The sequence below is a fragment of the Peromyscus californicus genome, unplaced genomic scaffold, assembly GCF_007827085.1.
Source record: "Peromyscus californicus insignis strain IS unplaced genomic scaffold, ASM782708v3 Scaffold_12__1_contigs__length_115047231, whole genome shotgun sequence".
Classification (NCBI taxonomy): domain Eukaryota; kingdom Metazoa; phylum Chordata; class Mammalia; order Rodentia; family Cricetidae; genus Peromyscus; species Peromyscus californicus.
In genome coordinates, this window is record NW_026294413.1 from 46,738,729 (window position 1) to 46,755,333 (window position 16,605).

The 16,605-nt window shown below is 44.6% G+C and overlaps 1 protein-coding gene across 6 annotated transcripts in view; it reads right to left on the reverse strand.

Moving 5' to 3' along the window:
* Enox1 (ecto-NOX disulfide-thiol exchanger 1) overlaps positions 1-16,238 on the reverse strand; it is a 562,201-nt gene extending 545,963 nt beyond the window's left edge. For 5 of the 6 annotated variants that reach the window (XM_052732690.1, XM_052732689.1, XM_052732686.1 and 2 more), the window contains exon 1: positions 15,932-16,237. The gene's annotated coding sequence lies outside the window, so the exon portion shown is untranslated. Of the gene's footprint in view, positions 1-15,931 lie in introns of all 6 variants that reach the window. The other variant, XM_052732691.1, reaches the window with a different exon arrangement.
* Between the last annotated feature and the right edge of the window lie 367 nt (positions 16,239-16,605).

Consider the following 16,605-nt stretch of genomic DNA (forward strand, 5'->3'; position numbering starts at 1 on the left):
TTTGTTTACAATGTTATTTGTATGTAGTGTTTATGTGACTACAACCCACTCACTCCCACCCACCTCCACACACAGCAGAGTGGGAGGTATGCGAGGGAGAATTTTTCTAAAGTGTCAGCAATGGTTGTCTATGGGGTTTCTGAGAAATGGTCTATTCTTCCTGCATCTTTTATAGTGTTTTATTTCATAATGGAATGCATTTTTTTGTGAGGAGAAAATTAAACTTAAAAATAACCTGGGTATTTACTGATTCTGTCTGTATTACAAAATAAACGGACAGCTTTGCCTCCAAGCTCTCTCTAAACTGAAATGTTCTGGGAGAAGAAAAATAATGAAGAAATTAGCCAGGCACTCAGAATATTATGCCATTATAAGATTCCATGGTGAAGCAATGGCACCTTTTTCCTAGCCGAATGTACACACGTTGAAAGAGGAGCACAGGCAGCGGTCTCCAAGTGTCTTTCCATCTTCCAGGAGACTGGAAATAGCGCTGATCAAGAGGAAGCTTCTTCTCTCAGAAACTGAGCTTCATCTAACCCAAGAATGCTCACACAGGAAAGACAGAGGCATGGCAGAGCAAACAGACAACGTTATCAAGGAAGCCAGGGACTATGGAGGCCACTCAGAGCTGCAGAGGGCAGCCGGGCGCAGGTCTAATGTACCGGGCAGAGAAGGTTGGCTGGATAGCCACACTCTTCTTGGACAAATCCCTAACGCGTCCGTAAGGGTCGAGTCTTTATTTCAATCACTTAAGCCTTCCCAAGGTAATGGTTTCAAGGGAACCAAAAGACTATGGCTCCCTCCTAGTTTCACTTCTGAAGTTATCACTGAGCACATTTGGTATAGACTGTTGAGGAAAGATTGTTTCAAAGATTTCTGAACACTGTTGAGCTACAGACATTTGAGTGCCACAGATTTGCTTGGGCTGGGAACACCCATTGTGGACAAATAGAACAGAAGTCAAGATAAAAATTGTGATCTGTTTATTGGTGAATGTTAACTACAGCTTGTTAGATCTCCAAAAAATAGTCTCAAGTACCCTAGCTTCTAAAATCAGTTTAATTGGTATGAACATTTCTCTAAAGTAATAGGAATTTTACAAAGATAAGGTAATATTTTTTACAAGTTAATTTCCACTAATAATTTATTTCTTTTATGATAAATTTCTATATTGCATTTATTCAGTCCATCACTGTCGCATTTTGGGAGAGTCATACTGTTGCAAGAAAAAAAAATCAAAAATAAATTCTACCCAACCAAACATTTACATTGCATATTTAGCTTTGGCATCAAGTTATAGAGAACCCCCAAACAGCATTTATCCCACTCAGAATTCTAAGTATATGTGTTATTGTGTATTTGTCTATTTTATACCCAGGACTCGTACAATCCTGCTGAGATGGGCAGTTGGACGCTTTTAATCTTAAGTACAGATGAACAAGAAGAAAACCAGGGCTGGTCCTCACGTCTTCACCGCAGTAAGAATTCTTCTGGGACCATCTTTAGTCCTTCTGCACCAGTCATCTGAGCGAGACTCAAGTAGCTATAGGTCTACCCAGCATTCCAGACAGGCCTGACGTACATAATTACAAGAGTGCTCAATCACTTACAGATAATCAAACGTGATTGTGTGACTGTCTCAGACCATTCTACTCATCTCCATCTGGGCCCATTATCCCTGTGCCTTGTTCAGCCATTGGACTTGACAAATCATCCCCATGTTGGTCCTCTTGCTTCCAGTCTTTCCCCTTCTGACCCCTCTAGAAACTCCCCAGAAAGATCATGAACACTAACACCAGTCCTCAGCACTTCCCTTGACTCCTCTGGTGACGGTGCCAGTACAGGGTTTCCATGTGCAAAGAAGAAAAGGCTTTAGAGGACGTACACGTGGTACTTTCACAACCTTTCAAGCACACTAAATGCAACTGTATTGTTCATTTCCAAATGTTCCACGCTATGTTGTATGAGCTTTCCTCAATTTGAAAAGGACAGACGAAATCGTCTGAATAGCTCCCCAGCACTCCTAACGGAAGATTTATGTTCAGGCCACAGAGCAGAAGGCATTGTCAGTCTCACCAGCCTCCTTCTTATGCACAGTTCACCCTCACTATCTGACGCCCAGCAATGTTGAGTGGCCATTTTTTAGTTTCCAAAAAACCAAGCTCTTTCTGGGCACCACACCTAGGACTCCCCATCTGGATAATCTTAACCACCCTTCAGGCATTAATTGATTAATTACTCTCCCCTAGAAGGCTCCCCTGACCACTGCACCCTCATTATACTCTTGCAGAGAAACCTTGTCTTTTCCAAGTGCTTACCACGAGTTCCAATTATATAATTATTTTGTGTTTACTTATTTAATGTCATTACCAGTAAGCTATGGACTCCCAGGAATCGGGGAATAATGATTATTTCATTCACTACTGTGTTCTCAGCATCTAGTGTGGACCTGGCACAATAAATACCTATTCATTTGGCACAATGACTATCTAGCATGCCTTTCTCCAAAAACATTAAATCTCTACTACAAAATGAATATCAAGCTAGGTCACAATGCAGCGTGAGATTTAAAATGCATGGGTCAAAAATAATACTTTAACAAGTAGCTTTTCAGAATCAGAAACTACTTAGAGCCCACCCAACACTAACAATGGCGAGCACTTTGACCAATAAACAGAAGCAGCAGAGTCTATGACTTCCAAATACCTATTGTGTGTTACACGTCAAAACTGAGTCTCAAAAACTTAGAAATGTACAGTTTAAAACTCTGTCCACACACCACCGCATCTGACTGTGTAACCAGGAGAGGGAGCGTGCATCTCTGTAGAAAGATGTAAGTGAAATGGGTAAAAGACTGGGGGGGGGGGGGGGGGGGGGGGGGGGGGACATGGATATAGCACAAGAAACAATTATTTTCTCTCACGTAGGCATGGACCTCTTGAAGAAAGAAAGGTGCATAGAGTGTCACCAGAGAGAAAAGGAGTCTGGACTCAGTCAGTTCTATGATATAATAGCAAGGGAAAGAGGAGAAAGTCACACCAGCGCAAGCGTAATTGATGTTTTGTTACTAAACAGTTCTTCGTTGATTACAGGTGAGCAGGTGACTCGTCTTTTTCCAGCCCGGCACTTGTATTAACTCGAATCCTAATTTTCCCATGAAGCTGAAGTGTGTCTTAATTACTTGCCTTGAAGCTCATGCTCATCTGAAATAAGCTTATTTCTTTTCCATTGTCAGCGCGTCCAGAGCCACGTAATCCACAACCCACAGCCCAGCACTCACCACTTCTTATCATTACGGAGAGCAGAGGCAAGCAAGTAGCCTTATGGGCAGGTTCCAGACAGATCCATTCCTTCATAACCATGTGTACTAATCCACAAAACATTCCCACACCCTGTGCCCACCAAGGGGCCAGGAGAACACATTCAGTGGCCGTTCCAAAGGCAATCCTTCAAAACTTAAATTTATTTTACCAAAGGTCCTGCATTTTTCCAGGTTCCGCATCTGTATGGTTGCTGACGATGCAGATGGTTGTTAATTCTAAGACTATCCACCATGCAGGCTCCAATGATCAGTGGGCTGTTTCTGGCATCTAAGGATAGAGCACTTCAGATGGTTGATGTGCTCTTGTGAGCATCTCAGTTGGATACCTCTAATCTTTTTGCTTGGTTTTTTTTTTTTCCCGAGACAGAGTTTCTCTCTAGCTTTGGAGCCTGTCCTGGAACTCACTTTGTAGACCAGGCTGGCCTCAAACTCACAGAGATCAGCCTGCCTCTGCCTCCCGAGTGCTGGGATTAAAGGCGTGCGCCACCACCGCCCGGCTCTAATCTCTTTCTTAAAAAAGGGCTCCAAAACCCAACTCTATCTTTGGCTAGGTGCCCTGGAGAATGGATGGATGAAGCTCAAGGACCAATATGGTGGCAATCAATAGCCAAAAAGACCATTTTTGGAGAGGAGGAGTGCCTGAACAATCACTGCCCCACCACCACATCTCAGGATGCCAAGTAACTAACTATTTTGTGGCCCCTTCCTCAAGGTAGTGTGAGGCCATTACAGTCCTGGCTTTGGTGGCCCCCAATTTGCCTTTGTCACTTGCTTTATAGATACAGTCCACTTGAGTCTAGCTCCCTTCTTTCCAAAGTGTTCTCATCAGCATTCTTGACACTGTGTTGGTTGTAGAAACATATACTTCTATAGGAGGGAAGCAGAGAAGTGTAAGAAAACACACAAAAGCTATCTTAATACAGACAAGTGCAATGTCAGTAAATGCAAACCCGGATGCAGCAGAGACTTGACCCACAAGCCCAGGTACACTCATGAGTGGGTCATGAAGCCAGCACGTTAATATGTTAAGGCTTATTCCACAGACATGGGCTCAGAAAGAACTGCTGGCAGGAGGAAAGGTTAGCGAGGGTGGGGTTAGGGGGTGTTAGAAGACAGCAACAAAGACATTGGAAAGAAACTTCCAGGATGACGAATCATTTGACAAAGAGAACCTGGTACTTTGAAACAAAGTCCTAAACGATCAGGAAAGAGATGGAGACTGGGGGACAGTGGTGTGATTATGAATACAGGATTATCAGATTTGCATCTTCTCTATGCTTTAAGGAACTGAAGGCTGCCAGCCTAAGGAAACAGAAACCCCTCAAACATTTCCCACTGAGGAAACAACAGATAATTGCTTACTTTGATGACAGAGGAATGGGCAGCTTCAAGCCATCAGATGGTCTAGAGGTTCTTTTTTATTATTTAAAACAATTTTTAAATTTAAATATATTTTGATCATATTCTTCCCTTCCCAAGTCCCTAAAGATACTCTCCACTCCTTATCCACCTAACTTTAAATTCTTTCTCAAAAAAAAAAAAAATCTAATGCAACAACAAAACCTCCCAAAATCAAGAAAATAAAATGAACACCCAAAAAGAAAAACTGTGGAGTCCATTATATGTTGGTCAACTACTCTTAGGCATGAAGTTTGACCTGGAGTTGTTGATATACCTGGTGTCACTTCGTTGGAGAAAACTGATTTTCTCTCTTCCAGAAAGTGTAAATGACAGCTCAGTTGTTAACCTTTACCCTAGTGGCTAGATTTTCATTCACTCGTTTTTCAAAAATATAATAAGAAAAACATCACATCAAAGTTGGACAAGACAAACTAAGAGAAGGAAAAGAGCTCAAAAGAAGGCACAAGAACCAGAGACCTACTCGTTTGTGCACTTGGGAATCTCATAAAAAGACTAAACTGGAAACCATACTATATACACGGAGGACCTGCTGCAGGTCCTGTGCATGCTGCCTCAGTCTCTGTGAGCTCATGAGCTTTGTTCGGGTTGATTTAAAAGGCCTTGTTTTCTTGGTGTCCTCCATCCCCTCCGGCTCTTACACTCTTTCTGCCTCCTCTTCCATAAGTTCCCTGAGCTCTGAGGGGAGGACTTGGATGGCAACATCCCATTTAGGGCTGAGTGTTCTAAGGTCTCTTACTTTCTGTATAATGTCTGGCTGTGGCCTCTATATTTGTTCCCATCGCTGCAAGAGGAAGATTCTCTGATGATGGCTGAGCAAGGAGCTGAACTATGAGTACAGCAGAATATCATTAGGAGTCATTTTATCACTACATTTTTTTTCTTTAGCCTTGCATTATTTGATTTTTTACCCCAGGTCGCTGGACTACCTAGTCTCAGATTCTTGGTCACCCAAGCAGTGTTGGGTATGGGTTGCATCTCATGGAGTGGCCCTTAAGCCAAACCAGCTATTGGTCAGTTACTCCCACAAGCTTTGTGTTACCATTGCACTAGCATACATGTCTTACAGGCACTACTTCATTGTAGATCAAGGGTTTGTGGCTGGCTTGACGTTCACATTTCTCTTTAGTAGCATGCAGAATACTTTACTTTACCAAACACACTGGAATGTAGTGGGGAAGGCTCTATTTAGGTACCAACTCAACATCTTCATGTTCAATGAGTTGCATAGGTGTTATCCTCAGCAATGGGGCCTGGTGAAGAGGTTCTTAAGAGCAGGGGGACCACAGTACATCGTTGGCCTACATCACTACATCACTAGTGAGCAGTGATAATGAGAGAAGGTCTGTGGAAGCACAAACGATTAGACAGAGGAGGGGTTCTGTTACCAGGGATACTACCCAAAGCAAAAATAAACATGGATTTGTTGTTCTCACTACCAGCTCCCACCTGCTGGCTTGGAGGTCGGGGAAGGCAGCCTTCAGGAGTGAGCTCCTTCCTAAACAGAGAAGAGGAGAAAAGGACAAAGGGCAGTGTACCCAGCTGAAAAGGGAAGGACAGACATACTAGTGTAGGAGGAGGTATCCTCAAGAGTTTCCATGAGCAAGCTTTTATTACAAAACACTTCAGAAGCCTTCTTAGGGCCATGCAAGGGTCACAGGAGCAAACAAAGCAACTGAAACAATTCTCTGACTTTCCTGCCATGGTCAGGTGGCTCTTGATGCCCCTCTGCAGAATCCAAGGATGGGAAGACATCAGGGGCGCTTACTCTGTATCATCCGTTCCTTGGTTACAATTTAGCCAGAACCAATCCAGACCAGCTAAATGAAAAATGATGTGACTTTCAAGATTAAGTGTTGTGTTGTATGTAGTTGTGCACACCTAGAATCTCAACATTAGAGAGGCAGAGAAAGAAGGGTCTTGAATACTGATGCCAGCCAGCCCTGGCTACGTAGTGACTTCCAGCTCGGTCTCAAATCAAACGGTGACAAATAAATGAATATCATACAAGCACATGCAAACAAGAAAACCTTGTGAAATCTCAGTATAACTGGTAGAATTATACTAACCTCAACACCCTAGCTATAAGACTACACTATATGCCAGTGGTTCTCAACCTTCCTAATGCTGTGATTCTTTAATACAGTTCCTCATGTTGTGTTGACCCCAACCATAAAATTATTTTCATTGTTACTTCATAACTGTAATTTTGCTACTGCTATGAATGGCAATGTAAATATCTGATGTTCCCCATTGTCTTAGGCAGTGACCCCTGTGAAAGGGTCATTCAACCCAAAAGGGGTTGCTACTGACAGGTTGAGAACTACTGCTATATGCTCTGTTTTTGTAAGATTTTTGTCTTTGCAGAACCTAGCTAAAGAGATGCATAAGATCTCTGCATTGTTTCTTACAATAACATGTGAATTCACCATTATTTAAAAGTTAAAAAACGTAATTCAATTCAAACACTGTCCACATATGTACAACATCCTCCATCAGCAATGTCTCTTTTCATCATCTTTCTCCCACAGTGCTCCTGCCCTCTACAATGTCCACATATGTATAACATCCTCCATCAACAACATCTCTTTTCATTGTCTTTCTCCCACAGTGCTCCTGCCCTCTACAATGTCCACATATGTACAACATCCTCCATCAGCAACGTCTCTTTTCACCTTCTTTCTCCCACAGTGCTCCTGCCCTCTACAATGTTCACACACACAGTGTTTTCATTCTCATAACTCTTTGTTCTTCTTGTTAATCATATACCAGTAAGCTCTTCAATGACCCATTCTTAGCTCTTCATAATTTGGTCTTTGTTTGTCATTGACTCAATGACACTTTAGAAAAAAAAAATAGGGTGGTGATAGGCTTCCCTTGTTTGATTGTTCAGCTTTCAGTCTTACCTCAGACAGAGCCAGAATATTAGCATTCACACAATACTAATTAGAAGGCCGCCTTATCTTATTTCATATCATCTAACAAGCTCTAACTCACTCATTTCATAATTAGGCATTTAATTCAAAACAGTTCTCTTTATGGATTTCTGCTTTCTTTCTCTTGGTCTCTGTACCCCCTGATCTCCTTTGGGAGCCTGTGGACTAAAAACTGGCCAGGGAAACTGCAGTCAAGAGCTGGGCATTACGACAGAACGAGAAGGAAAAAGAAAGCCCCACCCCAGCTAGCACTCATTCACTTAGCTAAAATACCTGCTAACAGAGCAGCAGGGAAAACAAAAGCCATAATGCCAGGGAGCCATGGTTCTCTCCCAGAAACCGACGGTGGACAAACATCACTTCGTGGCCACAAGCAAGAGAGAAGGAAAGTCACTATTCATCACGAAATGAACATGCATCAAAGATCTCTCCAATTCTTCTGTACAACTCCACAAATCCTTCCTGTAAAATATAACCTTCCTCCTTTAATGACCTGGTGGTGAATTATTTATACTCTGCAATTTATCTTTTTGTCGTCTTTTATTTATGTCTGAATTTACAATTTAACTCTAGCAAGACTGGGTAAGAATATAAGCTACACAGAAAGAGTCCACAGCCACCCCAGGGCTATCGAGCCCAATGGGAAGAGCAGGGTGATGGTGCACAGGGTGGAAGACTGAACCCTCTCTGGCATGGCAGTGGGTGACATGCCATAGGTGTCTGTGACTTTTTTGCTGACTTTTCTGGGCTGCACTCCATTAGGCTGCATCTCCAGTCCTTCCCTGCATCTCCATCTGCAGCCTAAGTGCTCCTGACTACCTTTACATAAGTGCTTATCACTGCCTGGGCAGGCCTGCTTCCCAGCTGGTCTCATGCCCCCAACCCCTCTCCCATTGATCTAGTCCCCACACATCTGCCAGAGTGATCTTTCTAAGCTCCAAATCTAAAGTACAATGTCCTCATCTATGGACTTCAGTAACACTCCATCATCACCCGACACTGGCTCTCCCAAACTTGCCGCATGATAAAAATAAAATAAATAAATAAATAGAAAATAAAGCAGGTTCTGCTATTTCCTGTGTGGGACTCCACAGAAGCAGACCTCGGATAGAATGTAAGTGCAAGCTATCTGCCTGGGAAGGAATCCCAGGAAGAATCAGTATAATGGTGGGAAGAGACACAGCCGTTAATTCCCCAGGGTACCAGACAGCCTCTCTGGGTTACTGAGGAGCAGTTTCATGGTGGAACTCCAGGACACAGGATAGGGCATCCATCATGGCTATCATGGTTATCATGCCCCAGGGTATGAGCCAGCTCAGCTGTGCCTAGGTCCACTGTGAAGGCCATTTACTTACTACACTACCAAGCTAAACAACATAAGAGGGGAAGGGGGAAATATTTACAGAAGTATGGAGTGTCTGAGGCCGAATATGAAGCTGACTCTGGCCTCTCCCCCAGCCACGTCTCTGCACATTCCTAAGGGTCTTGGTAGGATCTGCAAACTAGCACTGTGACAAGTATGGCATGAGAGTCCTGTGAACAGGCAGATTTGAGATGGGCTGGCTGATCTTACTAAATTTCAAAACCTTTGGTGGACCCTGTCGACTCTTTTGAAGGGCACAATGAATTTGTGTACTTTTCTGAAAGTAAAAATGTTCTCTCCAAACAGCTGGAATGAAGTATTAAGAGTCTATAAACCATGGGGCCAAATACAGTACCATTCATACAGCAAATACTCAATAAATGTTTGTTGAAGAAATAGTCTCTAAGATGGCATTATGAGTGCCCCTACACCAGGAAGAAAAAAATGGCCCTAAATAAAAGAGTAAGTACAATTTCACTACTAGAACCAGACAAATGTATACTGATCACTGATATATGTAAGGCAGTCAGGAAGCCCTGTAGAAGGCAGAGGTTAAAAAAAATCCATCACTGGGGAGGGGGTCTGTGGATAGCATGAGGAGTGAGTAGAAAATTTCTTAATAAAGAAAAAAAATCCATCATTCAAACTACTTGGTACCAGAAGTATTTTGAATTTTATTTGCAGATATTTACATACATATAATGAGACATCTTAGGGGTGAGACCCAAACATAAAACTCAGTTATATTTTATATACATGGAGCCTGAAGGAAACTTTACCCTATATTTTTATTATACCCACAATCTAGACAGCAGCTCATCCTCACCCCATAATGTCAGGCATGGAATTTCCCACTTGTACACTATAGACTTCCTAACCAGGGATACTGAACCTTACTTTAACCATTTATCACCTTACATGTCATGAAAGACGTGCCGATATGCAGCCAGGAATAAAACCCTTCGTAGGAGACAAACACCTGAGCAGTGGGAAATAAAGGTATGAGCAACTGGAACTCAGGCTGGGGTCCTCACCCACCCTCCATCACCAAGATGCATCGGGACAAAGGTCTTTCTCGATGGTATAAAACCTGGGCATCTGGATAGCAACGGTGACTCTGGGCTCTGTCCTGTATGTGCACAATGGCTTCTGAGGCTTTCGAGATGCACAAGGTGTCCCCTTGCAAATGAGAGAAGGCACTTGAAGTCACTAAACACCTCATCCATGGTACTTCCCCACCATTTGGGATGTTAGCCACCAAGTCTTGGCTGCATTCCAGTCTGGATAATTACACGAAGCTCGCGGACTTTACTCTCCAGTGCCAGCCAAATAAAGTATTCCTTCGGACTTACAGCCATAACCTTTGTTATGTTGCTGTGGGCCCTTAAAGAGCTGCGCTAGACTAGGGATGGCTATATTTGTGAAAAAAATCAATAATTCTGGTGTAACTTTACACTAGGAGGAAGTATATTCCAAAAAGTCACTGCCTAAGTTAGCTATTTCAGATTTGTTAATATAAAAGCCATCAGAAAATAACAGTACTGTCTTCTCCATATTCTAAGCTTCTACTTTTCACTTGGAGGAAGACTGAAATATTTGCATTATTACACAGAGAAGAAGGGAAGATGGACTAACCCCACAGAGCATATCTGGGGTGTCTCTCATACATCACGCTCGGCTGCGAGTCCTGAATATTGTTCCAACTGCTACAGTTGGTTATATTATCAAATAACTGTACAAACTTTCCAAAAAGAATAAATTTGATTCTTTCTATGCTATCCTATTTTGAAAAATCTGAAGAGTTCATCTTCACCTTAAATATGACCACACACAAATCTTCCAGTCAAATACTAGTTCTATCCACAAGAGTTATAGACCTTTCAACTTCCTATGCATGTATATGTGCACAGAAGCAAACACATTTCTAAGAATGGGAAGAGATGCTTGGCTGGCTAGCCTGCAGGGCAGCAACGGCATGCTGCTTATGCATTTACTTGTTTGTTTTCAGTAATAATCCTATTTTGGTGGGTGAGAGTTTACAGGATCTAAGAGCAGAAGATGGCATAAGGAAATTGAAACTGTAAACATCTTTTATTTAAATCATCTCTTCAGCACATTAAAAAAAAGCAAACTGACTCCAACTATATTCTATCACAAGGATATAAACAGCAAAAGGAAAAGGCATTAAGTGTTGTGTATGATTTGTTTGTTCCTATAAACACATTATCTTATAAGAGAAAATAGGAGAGGGAAACTAAATTCCAGGATTCCAGCAGATTAAATATGATATCAAATATTTAACACCCTACTACGCAAATGCATTTCAAAATGTCAGAATTTCTTTTCTTAAATAACCTTGAAATTTAGATTACTCTCCAAAGTTCCAAAACAAATACCTATGGTGGACAAACTATACTCAGACAATGGAAAACGTTTTGTGTTTTTATTTGGGTAAACCAGTGGAGTTCACTTGAAATCTGCCAAGCTACTATTGTTTGAAAATCTTCCTAGCTAGAACAAATTAATAGCAGGCTTCTAAAGCTAAGTTAGACATGCTGCAAATCAATTTCTCCCCCTACCAATCTGCTAAAGTGCATCTTCTCTGGTGAGAATGTCTTTTCAATGGTACTTAATATTGTCACTACACTGTTCCCCCATCAGTCCACCCTGGTTCCTGTACTGAAGGTATTGTGTTATCATTAAATGCTTACTCTGCTCATCAATGACAGGCAGCGGGGAATGCAGATTCTTTACTAGCAAAAGGAACTTCAAAACATATCAGGCGTTCAATACATTTCCTCGGGTTAGAAGAGATGCTGGAATTGTGCAAGGTGCTCTAAGTTTGCCACCAATAATAAGTTCGTGTTCATTTTTGAGTCTGGGAACAATCTAGACTACAACAATCTGGGCCTTTAGAGACTTACCTTCTACCGACACACTAGAACCCTAAAATGAATATGACCATATTTATTTTATATTCAGTGTCACCTTCACTTAAGACCCTAGATCATGTGTGATGTAGGAAACTGTAATATCTGCACTCTTGTAGAAAGACAAACTGACCAACATAATCTTGAATCTCACCACCATCAAAAATTTACACGTCAAGATAATGCAGTTGGTAAATTACTTGCTCAACAAGCATAAAGACCTGAATTTGTTAAAAAAACAAAAACAAAATCACATCTAATTAAAAAAAAATAGTGGTGTATCCTGGTAACCCTAGGAGTGGGGAAGTGGAGACAAGTGCATCCCTGGGCTCTCTGGCCAGCCCGTCTAGCCTAGTCAGCAAGCCTGAAGCCGGCAAGAGACCTTGTCTCAGAAAATAAAATGGAGTGTACTTAGGCAGATGCAACAATATCCAAGTATGCCCTCTAGTCTCTGCATGAGAATGAACCTGTACACAAAGGTACACACACAAACACACACACACACACACACACACACACACACACAAACGCATGTACACACACAAAAATTCTCACAAGAATAAGAGATTATTAAAGATTGTTCAAATCTATAAACAACTAGCAAGGCATTGAGCTTCCAAGTGTTGGGAAAGAGGTAGGTTCATGGGACTGGATGCAGAATAAATTGTATGCAGTGCATCTCAGACCACAGTCTAGCCCTGTGTGTCCATACTGATCTTTACTTGCAATTACTGCTGTACTTTCTGAGTATCCTGATTTAATCCCAGCTACAAATTCTATGTAAATAAGGATGAAGACAGAATGATTCAGAGGAGAAAGTCATCAAGTATTTCCCAGGGAAGGTATCCTATGGGTTGTCACCAGGCTGTCACATCTCCCCACCCCTTCTTTCTCAGTAATGCACAGAATTAAATGGTTGAGCTAGAGAGCATCACTCTCTGCTTCTCTTTTAGCAGTAAAAGGCTGCCATCTATTCACAGACCTAACTCAAGTTTTTATAACATCCCAAGAGCACCTGACAGTGGCGAAAATGTGTTTACAATGTTTAATGATTCTGAAGGGGAGAATGGAAAGGGTCTAAACCTCTCTCCCACTTCGGTTTTTCTGTTTACCCCAAGATTAAGAGGGCAATCAAAATTAGCTACTTCGTTTCACTCAACAATAACCACATAATCCTTATTACAACCAAAAAATTCAAAATTATTTTAGTAACAGTTTTAAAAAGAGATAGGTCCACCTGTCTGAAATGCAACTTGTAGGTGTGTCTTATGTGGAGGGCTTCAATGCCTGAGCTACAGGCTGAGTCTCAGGATGGGCAAGCAGCTCTCACTGCTTTGTTTTTCATTCACAGTAGGTGGTTGCCTGGCAACAAAATACTATTGTCTGTTTCTGTGATCTATTGGCCAATTCTACTGGTGATAATACTTTTACAGTTTAAAACAGGGCCACCTTTTGGACAAGAAGAGATTAGCAAAAATTCTAAGGCTGGCAATAATGCATATATATGAATACATTGCATGTACCCTAAAATTATGTGTATCAACTTGTGACTGTATGCAGATATCAATATATATTTTGCACATATGTTTGTGCTATTATACACATTCTTTTCTAGTTTACATACATCTAGATTTCGTAGGCCCACAGCCAGCATCTAAATCCATGTGGGAAAATCAGCATGAACTAAAGAAATAAAAACACAGTAAGAATCATCTTCTCAGCAACAGCAATGGCTTCAGATTCGTCAGATGTGTCAAACCCTGTTCCTTGAGTATGAAGTCCTCCAGACGGCAAGGCTCTTCTCCCTGCTTATGTAATAATAAGTGGGAAAGCTGTGCCATCTCCTTTGACCATCTCGCATATTCAATAAGCTGTTTTACTTAATATGTGCTGCCAGTGCGTCCAAAGATCATTCAACTAGTGTTGCTGTTTACACATAGGAATCTTTGAAATTTATTCGTCTTAAAAATAATTGAATTGTCCTCCCTGGAATAGCCTCACATGATTCTCCACATTGTTTGGATATGAGTCTCTGGGGAATTATAGTCATGCTATGTTCCTCTTGCATATTTCACCAGCTTACAAATAAAATAATACACAGTGTACTCAGTACAAAGTTGTCAACATTACCCTGCACCGGTTGCTGCCTATTTCCCATTGACAAGGTTACTAAAGATAAGAATTACAATATTCTTAAGACGTACAGACACAACATCAAAACAGCCTGAAGGAATTAAAGCTCAACAATGCTGGAAGCAATCGGGCTTTGAAATGAAGAGAAATCAAAGTCATTTATACGCATTTCTGGAACGGAACTACACAATGTCAGGACAGTCTCTGGATTTTACACAATGCTCATTCGTCTTCTCTCACGATATTTCAAAAGCACTTTAATGCTTCCCTCTAGAGGGATGAAATTCATTACCATTTGCAAATCTGCATATTACAAGAAAGCGGAATAATCAATATCCATTATGTGGGCAGACATTATTACTATAAGTCTCCTATCAAAAGTGCACCGCTGGCAAAACAAAAGCAAAGTGTGTTAATCACTACCTAAGCACTATACAGAATTACTACTTTCCCAGAGAGCAGAGCGGGCTCCAGCAGAACGCAGCTGCCTCCCAGTACAGCTCACAGGGACTTCAGTCTCCACCTACAAATGACCCACCACTTCCTTCTTCTTTGGCTTCTTCAGCACCAGGGTCTCGGCCATCAATCAATTTCCTTTCTCCTTTCTCCACCCTCTTCAGATGCCGTAAGCACCCTTCCATGACTTCCTCCAAAGGACCAAACTCTCATCCTCAACCCAGTTCTCTGTGAATCTCGTCTTGTGCACTTGTTTCCTGCATTCTCCTAAAGCTACTTGTAAAAATCGCTACCACTGAACAAACATAATCTTAGCCAAATTTAAAGATTTGTAAGGTTCTAACAGTGGAAGACTGCGGAAGAGGGAGTAGGGCGAACGGTGTAAAGTACGGGAAGGAGGGTGGCTCAGTTACACACACTGGAATGACTATACCTTAGAACTGGGCTTCCCCACCTGTCGACCCCACTTCCCCCATGTGCTCGCTGCAGGATGACAACCACAACACTCCAGAACCACCCCCCTCCAAGGAGGCGGGGTTACGCCACCAGCCAATCAGAGCCCGCGATCCCGGGTGTCCAACCTATGGGGTGGCCGTGGCCGTGCAGGGGGAGGACATGGGGTGGTCCGGGAGGGGCCGCGTCCGTGGGAGGAGTGCACGTGTCCAGAGAGGCTGGGAACCCGCGGGTGCCCAGCTGCCGAGGCTCCGGCCCGGTGTCCGAGTCCAGCTGCCCAGTGCCGTCTCGGACTGGGCAAGGCAGGCGATCGTCCGCCGCCAAGGAAGACCTGTCCATGGGTCCAGTTCCCGGCGAGAGGGACAGACACAAATAACAACAATAGTACCTCGCGCAGACCGGGCGGGGAGGAAAGTTTCTGGCCCGCGCCAGAGTGGAGACCGCCAAGGCAGGGAGATGCTATACAAGACAGGAGGGGGACACTGTGGGAAGAAGGGGACCACCGGAGGGCTGCACGGGCAGGACGGGGTCCCGGGTGCGGTCCCCGGGAGGCGAGCGGCGGGGTGCGCTGTCCAAGGTGCAAGGGAGACGGTTGGTGCGTGGCGGGCGCTGAGCCCGAGCGGACACTAGTCGGCCAGCGGCAAAAAGAGCGGAGAACAGCTGTGTGGGGCGCCGGGCACCCCCAGCTCGTAAAAGTGCGGGAGCCCGGGGAGCGGCGGGGAAGGGCGCAGGGGGCTCCCCCACCCCGCTGCCTTCCAGCCTCACCTCCAGCTCCGCTCCCCTCCCCCCTCGCCCACTCCTCTCGGTGCCTCCTTGTCCCCGGGCCGCGGCGGGGGCGGGACCGGGAAACCCCACCACCACCCCCTGGACCGCGAGTACCGACGAGCCCGGGGATGCTGCGGGCCGCGGAGCCGCTTACCTGGGGCTACGGTGCGGGGATTCAAGGCAAGCGAGCGCGGGGCGCGGCGCGGCTCCTCCTCGCCTCGGCGTCTCCTCTCCGATCGCGCTTCTGCCGGACTCCGTCCGGGGCGCAGAGCAGCCAGACGGGGCCAGACTGCAGCCGCCGCTCGCGCCGCCGCCGCCGCCGCCGCCGCTGCCGCAGACAGAGGACGCCCCGTGGCGGCTGGAAGCCTGTGTGAGTAGCAGCGCCCGGGAGAGTGGGATCTGCTCAGGGGCGCTGGAGACTCCGCGGCTCGGGGCGCGCGGGCGTGCGCACGCGCGCCTTGCCAGTGTGAGTGAGTGTGCGCGCGCGCGCCCAGGGGTGGGGGGAGTCGCGAGGGGCGGGCGGCGGGGGGGGGGGGGGAGCGAAGCGGAGAGAGATGCTCGTAGGGACCGAGGCAAAATTCGTCGCCCCCGGAAATCCGTAAAGCGGAGGAAGGATGGGCCGCCCGTCTCGCCCAGAGGAGCTGCTGGCCCCGCGGCGGAGCCTGTCGAGAAGGCGGCGTGGCGCGCTCCAGCTCGGGATCCCGGCCGGCCTGGGGCCTGCGGAGCGCTTGGCCACCGATGCTGCACAAGTCGCTCCCGCGGCACAGGATCGCGCGATCCCCTCGAGGGAAGGGCCGAGGGGACCAGTTCGTGCCGCTGCTGCCGGTT